We start from the raw sequence: 18162 nt of genomic DNA on the forward strand, positions 1-18162 counted from the left end.
TAGTTCATACATGTATGAGTGACATACAAGGAGAGATCACGCCATTATCGGTAGAAGACACACGGGTAGTCTCACTTGGTTCGTCATCGCGTTCAGTCCATACTGCGTGCCAGTCTGTATCGTGCTTCGTTGGCTACCACAGTTGCTATTAAATGTATTAAAATAAAATGATTTTAGATTGACTATCTTATGTTTTGTTATTAAAATAAACTAAGTGAAGAAACCTTACCGGATTTAAAAAGTAAATCCATGCATAAAATTGTAGGGATAAAAAGTACACATTTTACTTCTATTCATGGAGTAAAAATTACACACTTTTTACTTGTAGAGAAGGAGTAAGAAGTATGCCTATTTTGACGTATGAGCAGTATACTCAAAAATGAGTATACGAATTATACTTCTTTTATACGTAATTCCACTTTTCCAGGATTATGCGTACTTTATAGTCATAAAAGAGTATATTCTGATTACCGTGCACGGTTATACAGGAATACTCATTTTAGGAGTATTTTTTATTCACTTTGGAGAATATTGCCTATACGTCAAATTATGCGTACTTTTAATTACCGACGGGAGAGTATTTTTTACGATTTTCGTAGTACGCTCATGCGATTGTGAAATGCGTAAAAAAAGTACATAACAAGAAAAGAAAATTTTCAAGCACGTAACTTCACGATGCAATCAGTCAGTTGCTGTAAAATGTTTGATGTTTACGCACGCTTTGTTACGGACAGTTTTGGCTAGCAAAGGTATGTAATGTTAATATTGTTTCAAAGATTCTTAAAATAATATAAAATTATCATTGTTGTAATTTGGATTAGGAATCGCGAGAAACAAGAAGCCGTTCAGCACAAACATTCTTATACAGTTACATCGGACTCTTCAACAGCAATTCCATGGGTGTCGTTCCTGCCGACAATGGATGCCCAGGTCATATGCCAGCGGTAAAGTTTCCAATCGAAACCAGCCAAATACAACTTAAAGGAAACGTTCCAACCGAAGTTCCAACATTGCTAACCGCTTCCGCCGCGTTCTTGGCCAAGCTGTTATACGACTTGCCAGTACTGTTCTGCGAACACTGCAACCAGCTGCCGCCAACGCTGGATGTTGCCGTGGCCCTCAAGATAGCTGAGTAAGGTCTAAGGTGCCAGAATGCTGAAAATTTCACTGATGAGGAAATTTGGATGGTCCCAGAATACCCAGGGGCTACGGCAATAGAAGATGGATTTGTAAAATGATTTGTACCAATGTAGTTGCTATTAAATGTATTAAAATAAAATGATTTTAGATTGACTGTATTATGTTTTATTATTAAAATAAACTAAGTAAAGAAACCTTACCGGCTTTTAAAAGCAAATCCATGCATAAAATTGTAGGGGTAAAAACTACACATTTTACTTCTGTTCTTGGAGTAAAAATTACACACTTTTTACTTGTAGAAAAGGGGTAAAAAGTATGCCTATTTTGACGTATGAGCAGTATACTCAAAAATGAGTAAACGAATTATACTCCTTTTATGCGTAGTTCCACTTTTCCAGGATTATGCGTACTTTATAGTTCTAAAAGAGTATATTCAGGTTACCGTGTAGCGGCCTTCCTTGATGATTACTCACATCCCAGAAAACAATCTGTGCGACGTTAGACACTAATTAGGGGATGTTAGTTATGTTGCAGTGCAAACATGTCCATATTTATGATTATATGTTGCAATGCATGTTTTCTTCTTCAACGTTTTGACAGTTTATGAAAAAAAAAGAACATTGTTGCTATTTCGGTAGGTCAGTTGCAGCCAAATCGAAGTCTTTTCAAAGGATTTTTCTGTGAATATCCAAACTGAGTCTATTCAACTTTGATCAATTATATCAATAAACTCAAAGGAATTGTTGGTAAGTGTTTCCTGAATTGCAAAGGCCCGCTATAATATAAAATCTGACATCAAATCAACAGGAACAGGAGCCGTTCTATGCTACAGAATGTAATTAACGAGAAGATGAAAAACGGAAATTCCATCGACGGATCTTGAAAACACCGCTTGACCGAAAAATACGTCCAGCCGAATTCTCATTTCTTCCGATCACAGAGGAAAGGTTGCAGGAATAAACGATCCGCTTATCAAATGCTGGTGCCACCAAAACTGAAACTGAAGCTTCCGGCTGAGTGCGGTATACCACGAACTTTGTTTATTTTGTAAGTTCATTCAGCATATGCACATTCATGCACGATATTTACGTTGAATTTTATCTCCAGAATTCGCTCAACACTGCTGGTGCCGATCTGCTAAACCGGATCATTATTAGGAAAACAGCTGTAAACCCTCTGCAGACAAAATATCAAACCGAGCGCGCACCGTGAAAGAGAACCAGAAGATGGAAAAAAGGAAACACCATCGACGGATTTTGAAAACGCGGCTTGAGCAAAGATACCTGCAACGGAATTCTCCTTTCGTCCGATGGCACCGGAAAGGTCACAAGTACCAGCCACAAACGATCAACTTGTCAATTGCGGATGCCACTGAATAGAAATTGAAACTTCCGGCTATGTACGATAGCTACAAATTTTGTTTATCATGTAAGTTCACTCTGCATATGAACATACACGGTTTTTACGTTGAATTTTATCCCAAGTATCGGTCGGTGCCGATCTGCTTCGTGGTATTCTGAGCTGTAAAAACAGCTGTAATATCTACAGCTACCAGCAGACAAAAACCAATTTCTTCATAAGATCCTGCATGAATTCGTCCGGAAGCTCCACCAGGAATCGCTCCAGGAGTTCCTCCAGGAATCCCTCCGTAAGTTCCTCCAAGAATCCCTCCGGAAGTTCCTCAAGGATTCCTCCGTTCGTCCATGAATGCCTCTAGAAATTGATCCGGAAGTTCCTCCAGGAATTCCTCCGGAAGTTTTTACACGAATAAACCAAGAAGTCGCTCCAGGAAGTTCCTCTAAGAATCATCACGGAAGCTCCTCCAGTAATTGCTCAGGAAATTTCTCTGGGAAAGTCTCAAAGAATTCCTCCGGAATATCCTCCAGGAATTCGTCAGGATGTTCTTCCAATAGTTCATCCAGTAATTCTTTCGGAAGTTCCTCCAGAAATTTCTTCGGAAGTTCTTCCAGGAATTCCTTCAGAATTTCTTCCAGGAATTCCTTAGGAAGTTCCTCCAGGAATTCTTTCGGAAGTTTCTCCAGGAATTCCTTTGGAAGTTCCTCCAGAAATTCCTTCGGAAGTTCCTCCAGGAATTCTTTCGGAAGTTCCTCTAGGACTTCCTTTGGAAGTTCCTCTAGGACTTCCTTTGGAAGTTCCTCTAGGACTTCCTTTGGAAGTTCCTCCAGGAATTCCTTCGGAAGTTCTTCCAGGAATTCCTTCGGAAGTTCCTCCAGGAATTCCTTCGGTAGTTCCTCCAGGAATTCTTCTGGAAATTCCTCCAGGAATTCCTTCGGAAGTTCTTCCAGGAATTTCTTCGGAAGTTCCTCCAGGAATTCCTTCGGTAGTTTCTCCAGGAATTCCTTCGGTAGTTTCTCCAGGAATTCCTTCGGAAGTTCCTCCTGGAATTCCTTCGGTAGTTTCTCCAGGAACTCCTTCGGAAGTTCCTCCAGGAATTCCTTCGGAAGTTCCTCTAGGAATTCCTTCGAAAGTTCCTCCAGGAATTCCTTCGGAAGTTCCTCCAGGAATTCGTCGGGAAGATCCACCAAGAATCTTTCCGGAAGTTTACAGCGAATCCTCTGGATGTTCCCATGGAGGTTCCTCCGGAAATTCCTTCGGGAGTTTTTCCACAAATTGGTCATAAAGTTGCTACAAGAAGTTACTCCAGGAATTGCTTTGAAAGTTCCTCCAAAAATTCCTTCAGGAATTTCTTCGGAAGTTCCTCCAGGAATTCCTTCGGTAGTTTCTCCAGGAATTCCTTCGGAAGTTCCTCCAGGAATTCCTTCGGAAGTTCCTTCAGGAATTCGTCGGGAAGATCCACCATGAATCTTTCCGGAAGTTTACAGCGAAACCTCTGGATGTTCCCATGGAGGTTCCTCCGGAAATTCCTTCGGGAGTTTTTCCACAAATTGGTCATAAAGTTGCTACAAGAGGTTACTCCAGGAATTGCTTTGAAAGATCCTCCAAAAATTCCTCCTATGTTCCTATGTTCCTATATTCCTCCAAAGTTCCTCCAGGAATTCCTTATGAAGTTCCTCCAGGAATTCTTTCGGTAGTTCCTCCAGGAATTCTTCCGGAAGTTCCTCCAGGAATTCCTTCAGAAGTTCTTCCAGGAATTCCTTCGGAAGTTCCTCCAGGAATTCCTTCTAAAGTTCCTCCAGGAATTCGTCGGGAAGTTCCACCATGAATCTTTCCGGAAGTTTACAGCGAATCCTCTGGATGTTCCCATGGAGGTTCCTCCGGAAATTCCTTCGGGAGTTTTTCCACGAATTGGTCATAAAGTTGCTACAAGAAGTTACTCCAGGAATTGCTTTGAAAGTTCCTCCAAAAATTCCTTCAGGAATTTCTTCGGAAGTTCCTCCAGGAATTCCTTCGGAAGTTCCTCCAGGAATTCCTTCGGAAGTTCCTCCAGGAATTCCTTCGGAAGTTCCTCCAGGAATTCCTTCGGTAGTTTCTCCAGGAATTCCTTCGGAAGTTCCTTCAGGAATTCGTCGGGAAGATCCACCATGAATCTTTCCGGAAGTTTACAGCGAATCCTCTGGATGTTCCCATGGAGGTTTTTCCGGAAATTCCTTTGGGAGTTTTTCCACAAATTGGTCATAAAGTTGCTACAAGAGGTTACTCCAGGAATTGCTTTGAAAGATCCTCCAAAAATTCCTTCAGGAACTTCTTCGGAAGTTCCTCCAGGAATTCCTTCGGAAGTTCCTTCAGGAATTCTTCCGGAAGTTCTTCCACGAATTCCTTCGGAAGTTCCTCCAGGAATTCCTTCAGAAGTTCTTCTAGGAATTCCTTCGGAAGTTCCTCCAGGAATTCCTTCTAAAGTTCCTCCAGGAATTCGTCGGGAAGTTCCACCATGAATCTTTCCGGAAGTTTACAGCGAATCCTCTGGATGTTCCCATGGAGGTTCCTCCGGAAATTCCTTCGGGAGTTTTCCCACGAATTGGTCATAAAGTTTTGGTCCAAGCATTCCTTCAAGAATTCCTTCGGAAGTGCCTCCAGGAATTCCTTCGGTAGAAGATCCTACGGGAATTCCTCCGAGACTCCTCGACGAAGTTCTTCCAGGAATTCATCCGGAAGTTGCTCCTGGATTTCTTACGGAAGTTCCTCTCGAAAGTATTTTCCCAGTATTATTTCGAAAGTTCCTCCAGGAATGCCTCCGGAAGTTCCTTAAAAAATTCCCAGAATGACTTCTGGTGGAGCTCACAGAGGAATTACTGGAGGAATTGTTTGATGAACTCCTGAAGAAATTCCCAGAGACCCAAGGAGAAATTCCATGAGCAACTCTAGGAGAAATTTTTAGAGGAGTTCTCAAATGAATTGCTGGAGGAACTCCTAAATGTATTTTTGGAGCAATTCGCAGAGTAACTTTTGGAGGAATTTCAGACGAATTTGTTGAAGAATTCCCAAAGGAACTTCTAGCGAAACAAACATAGGAACTCCTGGAAGAATTCCAAATAAATTCCTGTTAGAATTTCCAGAGACACTCCTGGCGGAACTTCCAGAACTTCTTAAAGTAAATTCTGGATGATTTTGTTGAGGAACTTCTAGTGGAGATCCCATTGAAACTCCTGGAAATATTCCCATAGGAACCCCTGAAGGAATTCACAGATGTACTTCTGGTAGAACTCCTGGAAGAGTTTTCAGAATAACACCTAGAGGAATTTCTAGAGAAACTTCTGGCGAAACTCCCAGAGAAACTCCTGGATGAATTTTCATAGAAGCTCCTGCAAGAGCTCCCTGAGCAACTTTTGGGTGAATTTATGGCTGAACTTATAGTGAAAAGAGTTCCTGGGGGAATATGAGTAGGAACTCCTGGTGGAATTGCCAAAGAAACTCCTAGAAGAATTTTAAGAGTAGTTACTGGAGGAATTCTTGGAGAAATTTCCAGATGAATTTCTGAAGGAATTCTCAAATACATTTCAAGATGAACACCTGGAGGAATCCCAAATAAGTTTTAGGAGCAATTCCTATAGGAACTCATAAATAAATTCCCAGATGAATTTCACGCGAAATTTTCAGAATAACTTCTGGTGGATCTTCCAGAGGAACTCCTGGAAGTATTAAAATATTAACTACCATAGGAATTTCCAGAATTCCTAAAGAAGTTCTCATAGGCTCTCAAGGGGAAATTCTCTGAAGAACTTCTAAAAAAATCCCAGAGAAATTCTTGAAGCAATTCCTAGAAGAACTTCCAGAGAAACTGCTGGAAGAATTTTCAGAGTAACTCTTGGGAGAATTTTAAAGGAACTGCTCGAGGAATTCTAAGATGCTATCCTGGAGGAATTTCAGATGGTCTTCTGGAAGAATTTTCAGGGGAACTGCAGGAGGAATTCCCAACTAATTTCATATAGGAACTCCTGGAAAAATTAAATTTCTTATGGAATGTTTAGGCGGTTTTAGGGTAACTCTTGAAAAAATTCCCAGAGCAATTCCTAGATGAATTTCTAGAGGAAATCTCAAAATACTGCTTCTTCATTGGCATTATATCCCCCACTGGGACATTGCCGCCTCCCAGATAAGCACTTCCACAGTTATTAACTGCAAGGTTTATAAGCCAAGTTACCATTTCCGCATTCGTATATTATGAGGCTAAACACGATGATACTTTATGGCCAGGGTAGTCAAGACAATTCCCAAACCGAAAATTGAGAGAAATCGAACCGTGACCCTCAGCATGGTCTTGCTTTATAGCCGCGCATCTTACCGCACGGCTAAGGAGGGCCCCAGAGTATCTGCTAATGGAATTTTTAGATGCTCTTCTGGAGGAATTCCCTGATGATCGCCTAGAGGTATTTACAGAGAAACTCCTGGAAGAATTCATCAAGGAATTTTCAAAGTACCTCCTGAAGGAAGCCCAAAAGAAATCCTGTAGGAATCCCAACGGCATTCCCGACTAACTGTTTCCGGATGAATTTTCCAATAATTTTTGGGTGGAATAGTAGGATCAACTTCCGGAGGTATTTCTAGTTTAAGTAGTAGTACACTCTATATCATAAGTAGTAGTAGTTTTTGAAGGAGAGCAATGGAATTGAATAAGAATTTTATTAAGCGTACTGCAGAGGAATCCCCGAGGAATTCCGCAGTAATTTACGATGAATTCGGAGGAGTTTACAAATGACACTTTGAAGAGATTTCCAAAATTATTGTCGTTTGAAACTCGCTATCCCTCCTCCCTCCTACATCCCTATATGAAGACTTAAATGGAGAATTCGCTGAAGGTTTCCTGGACAAATTTCTTGATGAAAATTGAAGAATAAATTCAATTTCAATTAAGAGTGAAACAAAATCAAGCTTTTAGTGAAATAATCTGAATTTTAGTTGATAATTTTATAATCAAACCCAACACAACTCCAAGCAATTTGCGTATTTCCTCAGGGCCTGTTTGACCTTGGCCTTCTTGATACCGCGCATCTTCATGCAGTTCTTGCGTTCCTTGTGTGCCATCTTGTCGAACAGTCCGTAGCGGCGCACTCGATGCTTGGGCTCAAATTTCTTGGCATGTCAGCAAAAGTTCCGCGCATGATCAGCACATATCCGGTCGACTTACCACTGCCAAAGCTGGTTCAGAATCCGAACACGAACATTACACCGGGGCCAACTTGTAACGGATTTCCATCTTCGGGACCCAAGCCAGACCCGGATGCAGTACGTCGCAGATCATCTATTTACGGTTCAGCAAAAGGTTGGATGAATCGGCGGATACGAAGCGATGTGTTCGACATTTTGATGTACACGTCTTCGCGAATGCAATGAAATATGCAGTGAAAAAACATCTCATTGAAAATGTACATAGAAACACGAATTATAAATAAATTGAACTATTCTTCAGTTATTTAGATTTACATCTAGTTGTTATTCGGTGCAAAAGTGTACTTTGTTGGTTTTAAATATTTTTCGAGCCAATAAATTCACTTTTTGCTCGTGTGACAGCTGGATGTAAATAAATCAGCATAAAAGCCCTTCTGAAACAACCCTAACAATACCCTAACCGCCCACTGCGAAACATAACTAACTTCACTCTAAAGTTAGACTAACATGTTAGATCAAATCATGCAATAAACATAAACATACCTAACAAAAGTGTTGCAGATCTGTCTAATTTTAGTCTCATTTTACCCTAAAGTTAGTGAGAATATTAGAGTAACTTTCTAACAGGTTACACTCACATTAGGGTCAAGTTAGAGTAACCTTCCTTGCTGGGATGTGAGTAACCGTGCACGGTTAGGAAAAAGTACCTAATTTTAGGTATTGTGCTTCCAGTTGAAAACCGAAGTGAGCTCTCGCGACGATTGAGTTTTTCCTTATTTCCTGATGTCGCAACTGCATCGCGACTATTGCGCATCTATGCTACCGCCGTGCGCCACGATGCGCACTAGTCGCGACGTAGTTGCGACAAAAGGAAACGGGAGAACTCGATTGTCACGAGAGCTCACTTCGGGTTTCAACTGGAAGTACAATACTTTTTTTCTCATGCATCTCCCTCTCTCTTCTCATTGTTTTCATAAGGATTCTTCACAAATTACGTAACGCTGAAGGGAAAGGGAAGGGGTCAAGCCGAGCGTTACGGTCCATACAAAAAAAAAATAAACCTTCCATACAAAAAGTGTTACGTGGGGGAGGGTGGGGGTCCAAAATCACCAAATTTAGCGTTACGTAATTTTAGAAAGAACCCTAAAATGAAGAGCGAAACCACAGGGCAGTAATCTTCTACACGCATATAATTTGTGATTGGTTGTTTTAATAAAAATGTTTGTCATGTGCAACTAACTAGTTTTGTCAAACCAACAAACAATTTCTGTCATATCAATAAGTACGTATTGTTTGATCCACTATATTTAAGGTCGAGTCAACAATCTAGTTTGTTGAAAATGGAGAAGTTTTTTGAAACTTGTAAAAAAAAATCACAGTGTAGTGTTAGAGAAATTAGTTTCATCCTTGGATGTTTCATCAAACTAAAAGAAGAATCCTGTGGAATTATTGTGCTGAATAGTAAGTTTTATTCATGCTCATTATTCTAGGTTGTTCGTAAACTACAACAAAAAAGCAGTAAGTACTTCAAATAATTATTTACGAGTGACATTAACAATAAAAAAACATTTGTATTCTAGTGGAGAACAAGCCACGGATTACGCATCGCTGCAGGCGTTATTCGTGGAACAAAAAAAAATGGAGAAAAAGATCATTTTATGTATACATAGTAAATTAGTGACCGATTTGTACAAAAATGTTAACAAAAAATATATTGATTTAAAACAGGTATGAAAACTGCATTTTTTATTCACAAGAAATGAAAACAAAACATCTGGAGGACAAATGTCAAAATAAATAAACATATTGTTGAATCAACAAACCGGATTGTTGATGTAACAAAATTGATTGTTGAATGGGCTGTCATTTCGATTTCTGGCGATAACTATCAGGATTGTTGAGTTAACAATAAATTCGGGTTGAATTCAACAAAAATGTTTGTAAGCCCTCAGATAACAAACATGTTTGCCGAGTTTGACCCAAATTTTTGTTAAGGGAACAAACTATTTTTCTGCGTGATGTTTATAAAAGTTAAGTGTAATTTACCTAACTTTTCGTTAGTTTCTATTTAAAATTAAGTATATTTTACTTAATATTAAGTGAATTTTAGGACTTAATTTCAAGAAATAATAGGCCTTTTCATGTGACACTGCCGAGACTGCACTTTGTTTACAACCGCTGAACAGGACCGCAGGTCCGAAGCTGTCAGTTTCATAGAAGAACTGTCAATTGACGGTAAAATCAGCTGATTTTAAACGTCTCGTGGCCTATTATTAGGCCTATTGACTTCTCCAAATAAATAAAAGTGTGCGTGACTTCACTGTATTCCTGATGTCAATGTATGCTGTCTTCCTCCAAAAGTATTCGTTATATTTTTGCCGCAACAAGATTACCACCCACTTTTATTTTATATATCTTATACAGTGACGTTAGTGTGCGAGAAACAGCGCTTGGAGAACTCAATTACTTAATTCTAGAGTGCTTTAAGAATAGGTCGTATGTGCAAAAGAAAGTCTTACTCTCTCTAGAATTTTGGGTTCCCACACTAAAGGCCACCTTACACCTCGGGAAAATTTTTTTTTGTCCCCGTGCATTTTAAATGGGGCCGGGATTTTGATTTTCCGTGCCCAAATCCCGAAAACATCGCATATGCAAAAATACATGGGGAAAAAATCCGCGGACCAAATTCCCGAGGTGTAAGGTGGCCTTAAAGGTAGCCTCACACCTCGGGAATTTGGTCCGCGGATTTTTTCCCCATGTATTTTTACATATGCGATGTTTTCGGGATTTGGGCACGGAAAATCAAAATCCCGCCCGCATAAATCTAAACCATAATTGGAGAATTTCTCAGATCATCCATGACCATTAAAAACAAAAGAACTACTGTTCTAATTACTGTTTATTCAAATGATAAACCAACCTCACCTTAAATCATCATTACAGCATGTTCTATTGTATTTGGTCAAACAACTACATGGGTAATGGGCGGTTAAGTATAATTACTGTATAAAAAGACGCATTTTTCAGTACATTTTTATTCATACACAGTATGTAATATGGTCCACTTACAATCGTTGTTTTTGAGCAAAACAATATGGATTGTAATATATAAACAGTTGAATGATATGGTAAAAAAAATCATCGCACCGTATCCCTTATCGTTCATCATCAGAAGAAGCGATTAATAATTTTACTCAATAATTTGATTAATACACAATTAATAACATTTTAATTATCCTTTATTCAATTATGTCAACACTCGTTTCTAAAAATATCTCCAGCTAGGTACAAAGAAGAAGCCATAACTTTAAGGATACTTTTCGATGATGTTGTCCGGAAACCTCGCCGGAAACTGCATTTTTTCCCAGAAATACGGAGTTGTCTGCAAGAAAATAGAAGAAAAATAACAATTATAATAAAATTAAAAGGTGTGATGCAGGTTTAAAAAAAACTCACCTGTAAACGTTTAATTTTGGAACCTTCCTTCAAGTTTCGCTTCAGGGTTTCATTAAAACGCGCCATTCCGAACTGTATTGGATCTGCCTCGGGAACTGCAAAGTCATTTCATATTCATTATTCATGAAGAATTTAATTTATTTCAAAGTAAGTAAATTAAAGAATTCTGTTACAAACCTGATTTTATTGGTGCAAAAAATCCATATAACACAAATCCAACGGGAAACTGTGCCAAAAAAACTAAGCACCAGCTTTTTTTGCACTTGAAATAAACATGACTACCGCCTCGACTACCGCACGGAAAAATAATTCTTCCGTTTCTAAAAAATACGCAAACTTATTGCAAAATTTTAACGGCTATCGAATTTTTATCATTGGATGATATAAGAGTACAGTGTATGTGTGGAATTGAAGGGAAATAATTTTATCGTCGGAGAATACATTTTCGTTTCATAGTTATATTGTATATTGTGACTATATCTGTTATCAACCAATAATTGTCCATTATCTTTTTCTTCTAAAAGAAAATTAAACACGGAGTGTAATAAATTATAAAGAAACAGTAATTTGTGAAATTATTACACATGGTGTCATAGGTTAAAAGGTTTGTATAATATTATTGATAGACAAACGTATGGTATGGTCTTACTTTACATCGACAACTATATAATTAGTAACAATATCACATAGTTCATATGAATAGTAACAACATCACAGCATATTGTTTTTAATTATGCGGGCGGCCCCATTTAAAATGCACGGGGACCAAAATCCGGCGGAAAATTTTCCCGAGGTGTAAGGTAGCCTTAAACCTCCGATTTGAGTGAAAAGTATACCTATTGCTTGACCTATTGCGATTTGCAAATAAAATTAGCATTGCAGACAACCTGCAAGCAACTTGCACAGGAACGAGCTGCCAAAATTCATGCTGATTCGTCTGTTTTAGGCGTGTTATTCATTGGATTCACGTTAGTTTTAGCTTGATGTGTACATCAGAGCAGTGGTGCTATCATATTTTACTTACTTTTCAGGGGACGTATGTCAAACATTGGCACTTTATTTATTAGTTTTATGATACTTTCCTGTAAAAAATAACTTTCTATCACAATATCTTAAATGTGGAGTAAGAGCTCATTATATTTTGCTTAAATAGAATGACAAATCATAACGACTTCAATTATAATATAATCTTCTTAATAATGCATGTTTGCTGCAACTTCGTGCATTTGGCGAACTCAACGCAAACTGCAATATAATACTAAGGACACACCTGTGGTTTGTACCATAGTACGTATAAGGGCCCTCCTTAGCCGTGCGGTAAGATGCGCGGCTACAAAGCAAGACCATGCTGAGGGTGGCTGGGTTCGATTCCTGGTGCCGGTCCAGACAATTTTCGGATTGGAAATTGTCTCGACTTCCTTGGGCATAAAAGTATCATCGTGTTAGCCTCATGATATACGAATGCAGAAATGGTAACTTGGCTTAGAAACCTCGCAGTTAATAACTGTGGAAGTGCTAAATGAACACTAAGCTGCGAGGCGGCAATGTCCCAGTGGGGGATGTAATGCGAATGAAGAAGAATACGTACAAGCGAACAAGAAAATTATTCCAAGACTATCTTTGATAAAGACAATAATTGGTATTATTGGGCGGACTACTTTTCGGATAATAAAAACACTTAAAATGTCGAGTTATAAACCGCGTACTTTTATTTCACTGTTTGCTATCCATACAAAGATTTGGTTATGGTTTAAAAAAAAATAACGCACTGCTAGCACCGACGAACCGACGTGTCACTGGCGCTCTCTGATTGTCCCACACTTTTTAACGGTCATTCGCTTTTGCGGGCGATCGCTCCTGTCAAATGAGCTAAGACACAACTCCGCTACAATGTTAATACACGTAGGTTGGAGGCTTAGCTACGAAAACTTCGCGAGCCATTATGGGGGTGGCGGTAGAGTTCGATGATTTTTCATCATGGCGTCGTGGGCAGCAAATTTGAATTATTTTCCATGGGGTGACACGTCGGTTCGTCGGTGCTGCTAGTGCGCCCCTCAAAAACGACAAAAAGCATTGGGCACTTTGTGTGAAATCGTTACTTACATACTAATCAGAAATTGTACACCTTATTACCTCTGCTCAATTTCAGATCTTTGAGAGGTTTAACTCCTCCCGCAGTCGACGAAATGGCCCAACTGGTAGAGACTTTTTCATAATATGTGTACTCTATTTGAATACACCCTTGCTGAATCATATCTCTGATGTAATTCATGCACTTTTACGTCAACATGTTTCAGCCTGCCGTGGTCCTTTGGATCATTAAAAACTCTAATGGTTGATTGGTTATCTTCAAAATAGGTCACAGGAACAGCTAATTGGTAACCAACTTCTTCCAGCAACCGGATCAGTCATACTCCTTCGCACACCGCCGTTGTCAGTGCAACTAACTCGGCTTCAGTCGATGACGAAGATACAGCCCACACGGAAGGATGTCTAGAAGCGAACAGGAATCTACCTGAATAAGACGCAAACCACCTTAGCCAAGCTTCAATTTCATCTTCCCCTTAAACCATAAAGCATGATCGTGTATGTGTGTGTTACCGATACACTAATACTGCTAAATAATCAAGCGGTTCAACTGTCAAAACCTCGCGCTTTTTTGGTCACCATATTTTTTTCACCGAGTCGACGCCATCTTTTCCGTTTGCAATTGCAATTGCAGCGGTAGCAATGGAATTGCTACCTGGATAGGAAAACCATTTAACAAAAAGAAATATTTAATCGACGAAGATAGATTGCGATAACCATCGAAGGAGCTTCAGAAGATTCTACAAGTGGCCAGAGAAGACTAATCGTAGTGCCGAATAACGACGGTAGATTCTCCTTTTTTTGTTAGTCCTGCAATTTGTTCTTGTAGTTATATTTGTCTTATTTACTTCCTTCTAGATATAATCGCTCATACAAATGGATCGAAAAGCGTCTCTTATTCATCGACGCCGCCAAGACCTTGATACGTCAAGTGTATTCAACGTTTCTTACCCAAGTCGAGGACCGTCCGGAAAGAATCGTCGCGTAAATGGCGTGGTGCTGGCCGCGGCAGAATAAGAATGTGTAGTATAGCAGGAGCATGCACAAAAAACAAAGACCTGCCTTGGCCGACCTTGGTGGAACCAGATTGCCCGTAGGTTTCCAATGCCCCGATGATTCCGTTCCAACCTATGTCCTGCTCAAGCGCAGTCAAGCTTTGAATCGCTCCCAGTAGGAGCACACTGCCTTGTTTTATTTGGTTACCAAGGTGCTGGGCATTTGGGACTGCGTTTTGTCCAAGGTTTTGTCCGAGCGATTTCGATACTGACTGGATACAATGTGCCGGATATTTTGATTACATTTAAGAACCTTGCGACGAAGTGAGCAGTCGGCAAGAAAGCAGAAGACATCAATAAATCAATGAGGGCCGAGGTTATTCTTGAAGAGGAAGCCATTAAACTGGAGTGCAATGAAAATTGTTGCAAAGTTTGGAACTCGTTAGCTCGGGTTTGCTTCTCTTCTTGTACTATATAAAGAAAATAAAACATTTTTTCATATTTTTTTACGCGCAATAAAATCTACCAGAAGTCACACAATGTAAACAAAATGAATAAGAAGAAGAATGACATTAGGTACCCTTATCTCCACCATGTCTAAGAAAAATCTAGTAGAATTGTGGTACCCATATCTAGGAGCTATCTATGAGCTTTCTAAGAGACCATAACTGTCAAATCCCTTCCGGTTCAAACGGTCTACTCGTCTAAAATTTGAGGTAGACACCGGTTTAAACGGTTGTTGCATTTGAGGCGGATTTGAGGTCTGACAGGTACTAGACATCGAAGAAAAATATCTAGGAGACTCATTTTTTTGTCTCAGAGATATCATGGTAGAAGTCTAGAAGATCTTTCCGAGCGGGAGTTTGTTGCTTCCTGGTTAGCCAAGTTTTACACTCTGAAGACATAACCTGACACCGAACCTCGATCAATGATATTATTCGCCCAATCCGCATCACAATAAGCTTCAACAATTTTTGCCTTATCATCACCTCTGTAATCCAGTCCAAGGTCCACAGTACCCTTAGAGTAGAGTGGGGCAAGAGTACACACAAAAAACAAACATGGTTTAACAGAATGTTTTGCACTTTCTTCTTGAAAAGTGCTAAGTGACCTTAGAATTAAATATTAAATTAGCCTCATTGAAAATATCTTTTTCATTTGAAAGTTATTTTTATTCGGTTGATTAATTAAAAGTTCTCACATTCAACCCTCAAATTGTTTTACTGTCAACACACCAAACGAAAAAGAAAGAAGACGCCATGCTATTTATCTCATGTATCCTTTCTTTTTCTTCTCGTTTATTACAACGTCAATAAAAACAAAACAGCAGTGAGGACGAGGAAGCCAGCCGCCACGGACATTGTTTCCGATTGTGTGGTGGGTAGTAATTGATTACTATTGTGTGCTGTGAAACTTATATAAATATTTATGATGGAATCAACAGGTAAGTATTATTTTTTATTTTTTCGAAATGGTTCAGTACCGGCACTTTTTTGTTTACATATTTATTGAAAATTTAATGCTTTTCGAAAGGACAGCGCACTGGATATTCGTGACCGCGACTCCGTGTTCCATGGAACTGCAGCGTTCTTTTCACGTTGAAATTACATCACCACGGGAATCCATGGCTTTACCCGGAAACGAATCCGTGTACTGTTCCGTTCGTTCCGTTCAACGGCACGGTGCGGTATGGACTCGGTTATGGGCGTATCGTTCTACCTTGCTGTTATGGCATCAAGGCAATCGGCCAACTTTGCACCGCAGAATTCTCCCTTGGCTTGACTTGGCCCAATTTCGATTTCTTCTCGGTGGGTACCGCCGCATATGATCGTTGCGATGACTGGGTGTTTTTTTAAATTAAAACTTACTTTGTCTTCGGTGTTCGATAAAATAACTTTTCTTTCTTTCCTAATTCAGTTTTGACAGCTAATCGCGGGCATTATTTTTGGTTGTCTGTGTTGCCAGAAATGAGCAATATGAAATTTAGAATGAATGTTTCACAAATTTTGTTCTGAGTGCTTTCACTGTAAAATTAACAATTTTACACTGAGAAAAACACTGTCAAATCAAACATTTTACTTTTTAATTAAATATTTTGGCATTCAAACATACCAATTTCCTCCTTCTTTCAAAATGAAATTAGAAAATATTGAAATCACAACTTTTTTTTCTCTGTGTGTGTGAGAATTCAAACCAACCCAAGTTTAGTAAATAATAAGTTTAAAATATACGTAAAATGAAATAAATTTTAAAATGGATTTAATTAAATTCCAAAAGAAATCATAAATAGAGGATTGGGAAGAACTTTTCAGGGGAAAATAAAACTTAATTTTAAATTAAAAATAATAAACTTTTAATTCAGTAACAGTAACAGCCAAATGCGACTATTTTGATTTGACAGTTCCACCATATTATTTTAAAAGTTTTGTACTTTTATTTTCAGAGCCACAAACCACTTTTGGAACATGGATGTAACAAAAGTGTTTGTACTTTTTTCATAAGCATACGGAACTCTCTACGAAAAAGAACCAACGCAACTTTTTATTTTAACCAACGTATTTTTTAATTTGATAAATGATTTTTCTTTCTGTGTATATACGGTAATGAAATACTAGTTGCGGAAACACAATTATTTTTAGCAAATTGACCAAAAAAATATCTAACTCCATATCTCCCTTGTTGTTTATTCAAATCGTTCGCAATTACACATGATATTAGTTGGCCAGAATACCTGTCAAACTGATGCAGTGCTGCTAGTTTATCTTTTTTTATTACTTAAAAAAATCGAAAACGTACTCTTACCCCACGCGCATTCTTGCCCCACTCTACTCTAATGTACCGCAGAATTCGTTTGTGATGTGCCCAGTGTTCCTCAGTTGGGCAACTTTGGAACTGGCTATAGTAGTTCACCGATCCACAAAGATCAGGACGAGTTGTCATGGTTAAATACATCAAACAACCTACCAACTCTCTGTACGGTTTTGATGTACGATTCGATTCTTCTCCTTTTTCGAGTTTTAGACGACACTCCATCCGAACTTTGCTTGGCTTACAGTCCAACATATTGAAACGATTCAACATACCCTGAAGGTATCTTTGCTGACTGATGCGCAAGATCCGCTTGTCCATGTCTCTTTCAATACGCATGCCAAGAAAAGCAGTGATTTCACCTATGTTAGTCATTGTAGTATTCAGAGCAAGCGGTTAATGATTTTAGTTTGTATAAGTGATTCTAGACTATGAATTGATTCTGCTATTGCGGATAGTACATTAAACATAAGCAATAAAATATACCAATCGTGAAATCACATATTTCGCGTGCTCCAATTTACCGTACAATGTGGCAAGTTTTACATTAGACTTGATTCGAATTCTCAATTTTGCATATGCGCTAATACTGATCTCTATCGTGAAAGAATCTGTGCATGATTGAGTATTTGAGAGTATGGAGTGCAACATATTGAATTTTCTGACGAACTTTGCTTCATTTAGAGTAGAGTGGGGCAAGAGTGCGCGTGGGGTAAGAGTACGTTTTCGATTTTTTGAAGTAATAAAAAAAACTAGCAGCACTGCATCAGTTTGACCGGTATTCTGGCCAACTATTATCATCTGTAATTGTGAACGATTTGAAAAAACAACAAGGGAGATATGGAGTTAGATAACTTTTTGGTCATTTTGCTAAAAATAATTGGATTACCGCAACTAGTATTTCATTACCATATATACGTTCAATCAGGTGAACATTATACCATTTCGATAACCTATTGTATAGAGTACTTTATGGTACAGATCACCAATCCGGTTGGTTTTCCAAGAAGTCAAAACCATTACTTGCTTGCCTATCATCGTCATAAGCTCCACAGACAACTGGCTCATATGAGTTTGGGACCGCAAGGCGAACTCCTGTTTCATGACGGCTTGACAGGCTTGACATGATCTTCGACAGTACATAGAATTG

General features: G+C 38.9%; 1 long non-coding RNA gene across 1 annotated transcript; it reads right to left on the reverse strand.

Moving 5' to 3' along the window:
• Positions 1–10906: 10906 nt before the first annotated feature.
• Positions 10907–11412, reverse strand: LOC134215606 (uncharacterized). Its single transcript, XR_009980240.1, has 3 exons — positions 11299–11412; positions 11122–11216; positions 10907–11047 (listed from the first exon to the last, which is right to left on the reverse strand). It is a non-coding gene; the product is annotated as an uncharacterized LOC134215606 (long non-coding RNA).
• Between the last annotated feature and the right edge of the window lie 6750 nt (positions 11413–18162).

Source organism: Armigeres subalbatus, chromosome 1 (assembly GCF_024139115.2).
Source record: "Armigeres subalbatus isolate Guangzhou_Male chromosome 1, GZ_Asu_2, whole genome shotgun sequence".
NCBI lineage: Eukaryota > Metazoa > Arthropoda > Insecta > Diptera > Culicidae > Armigeres > Armigeres subalbatus.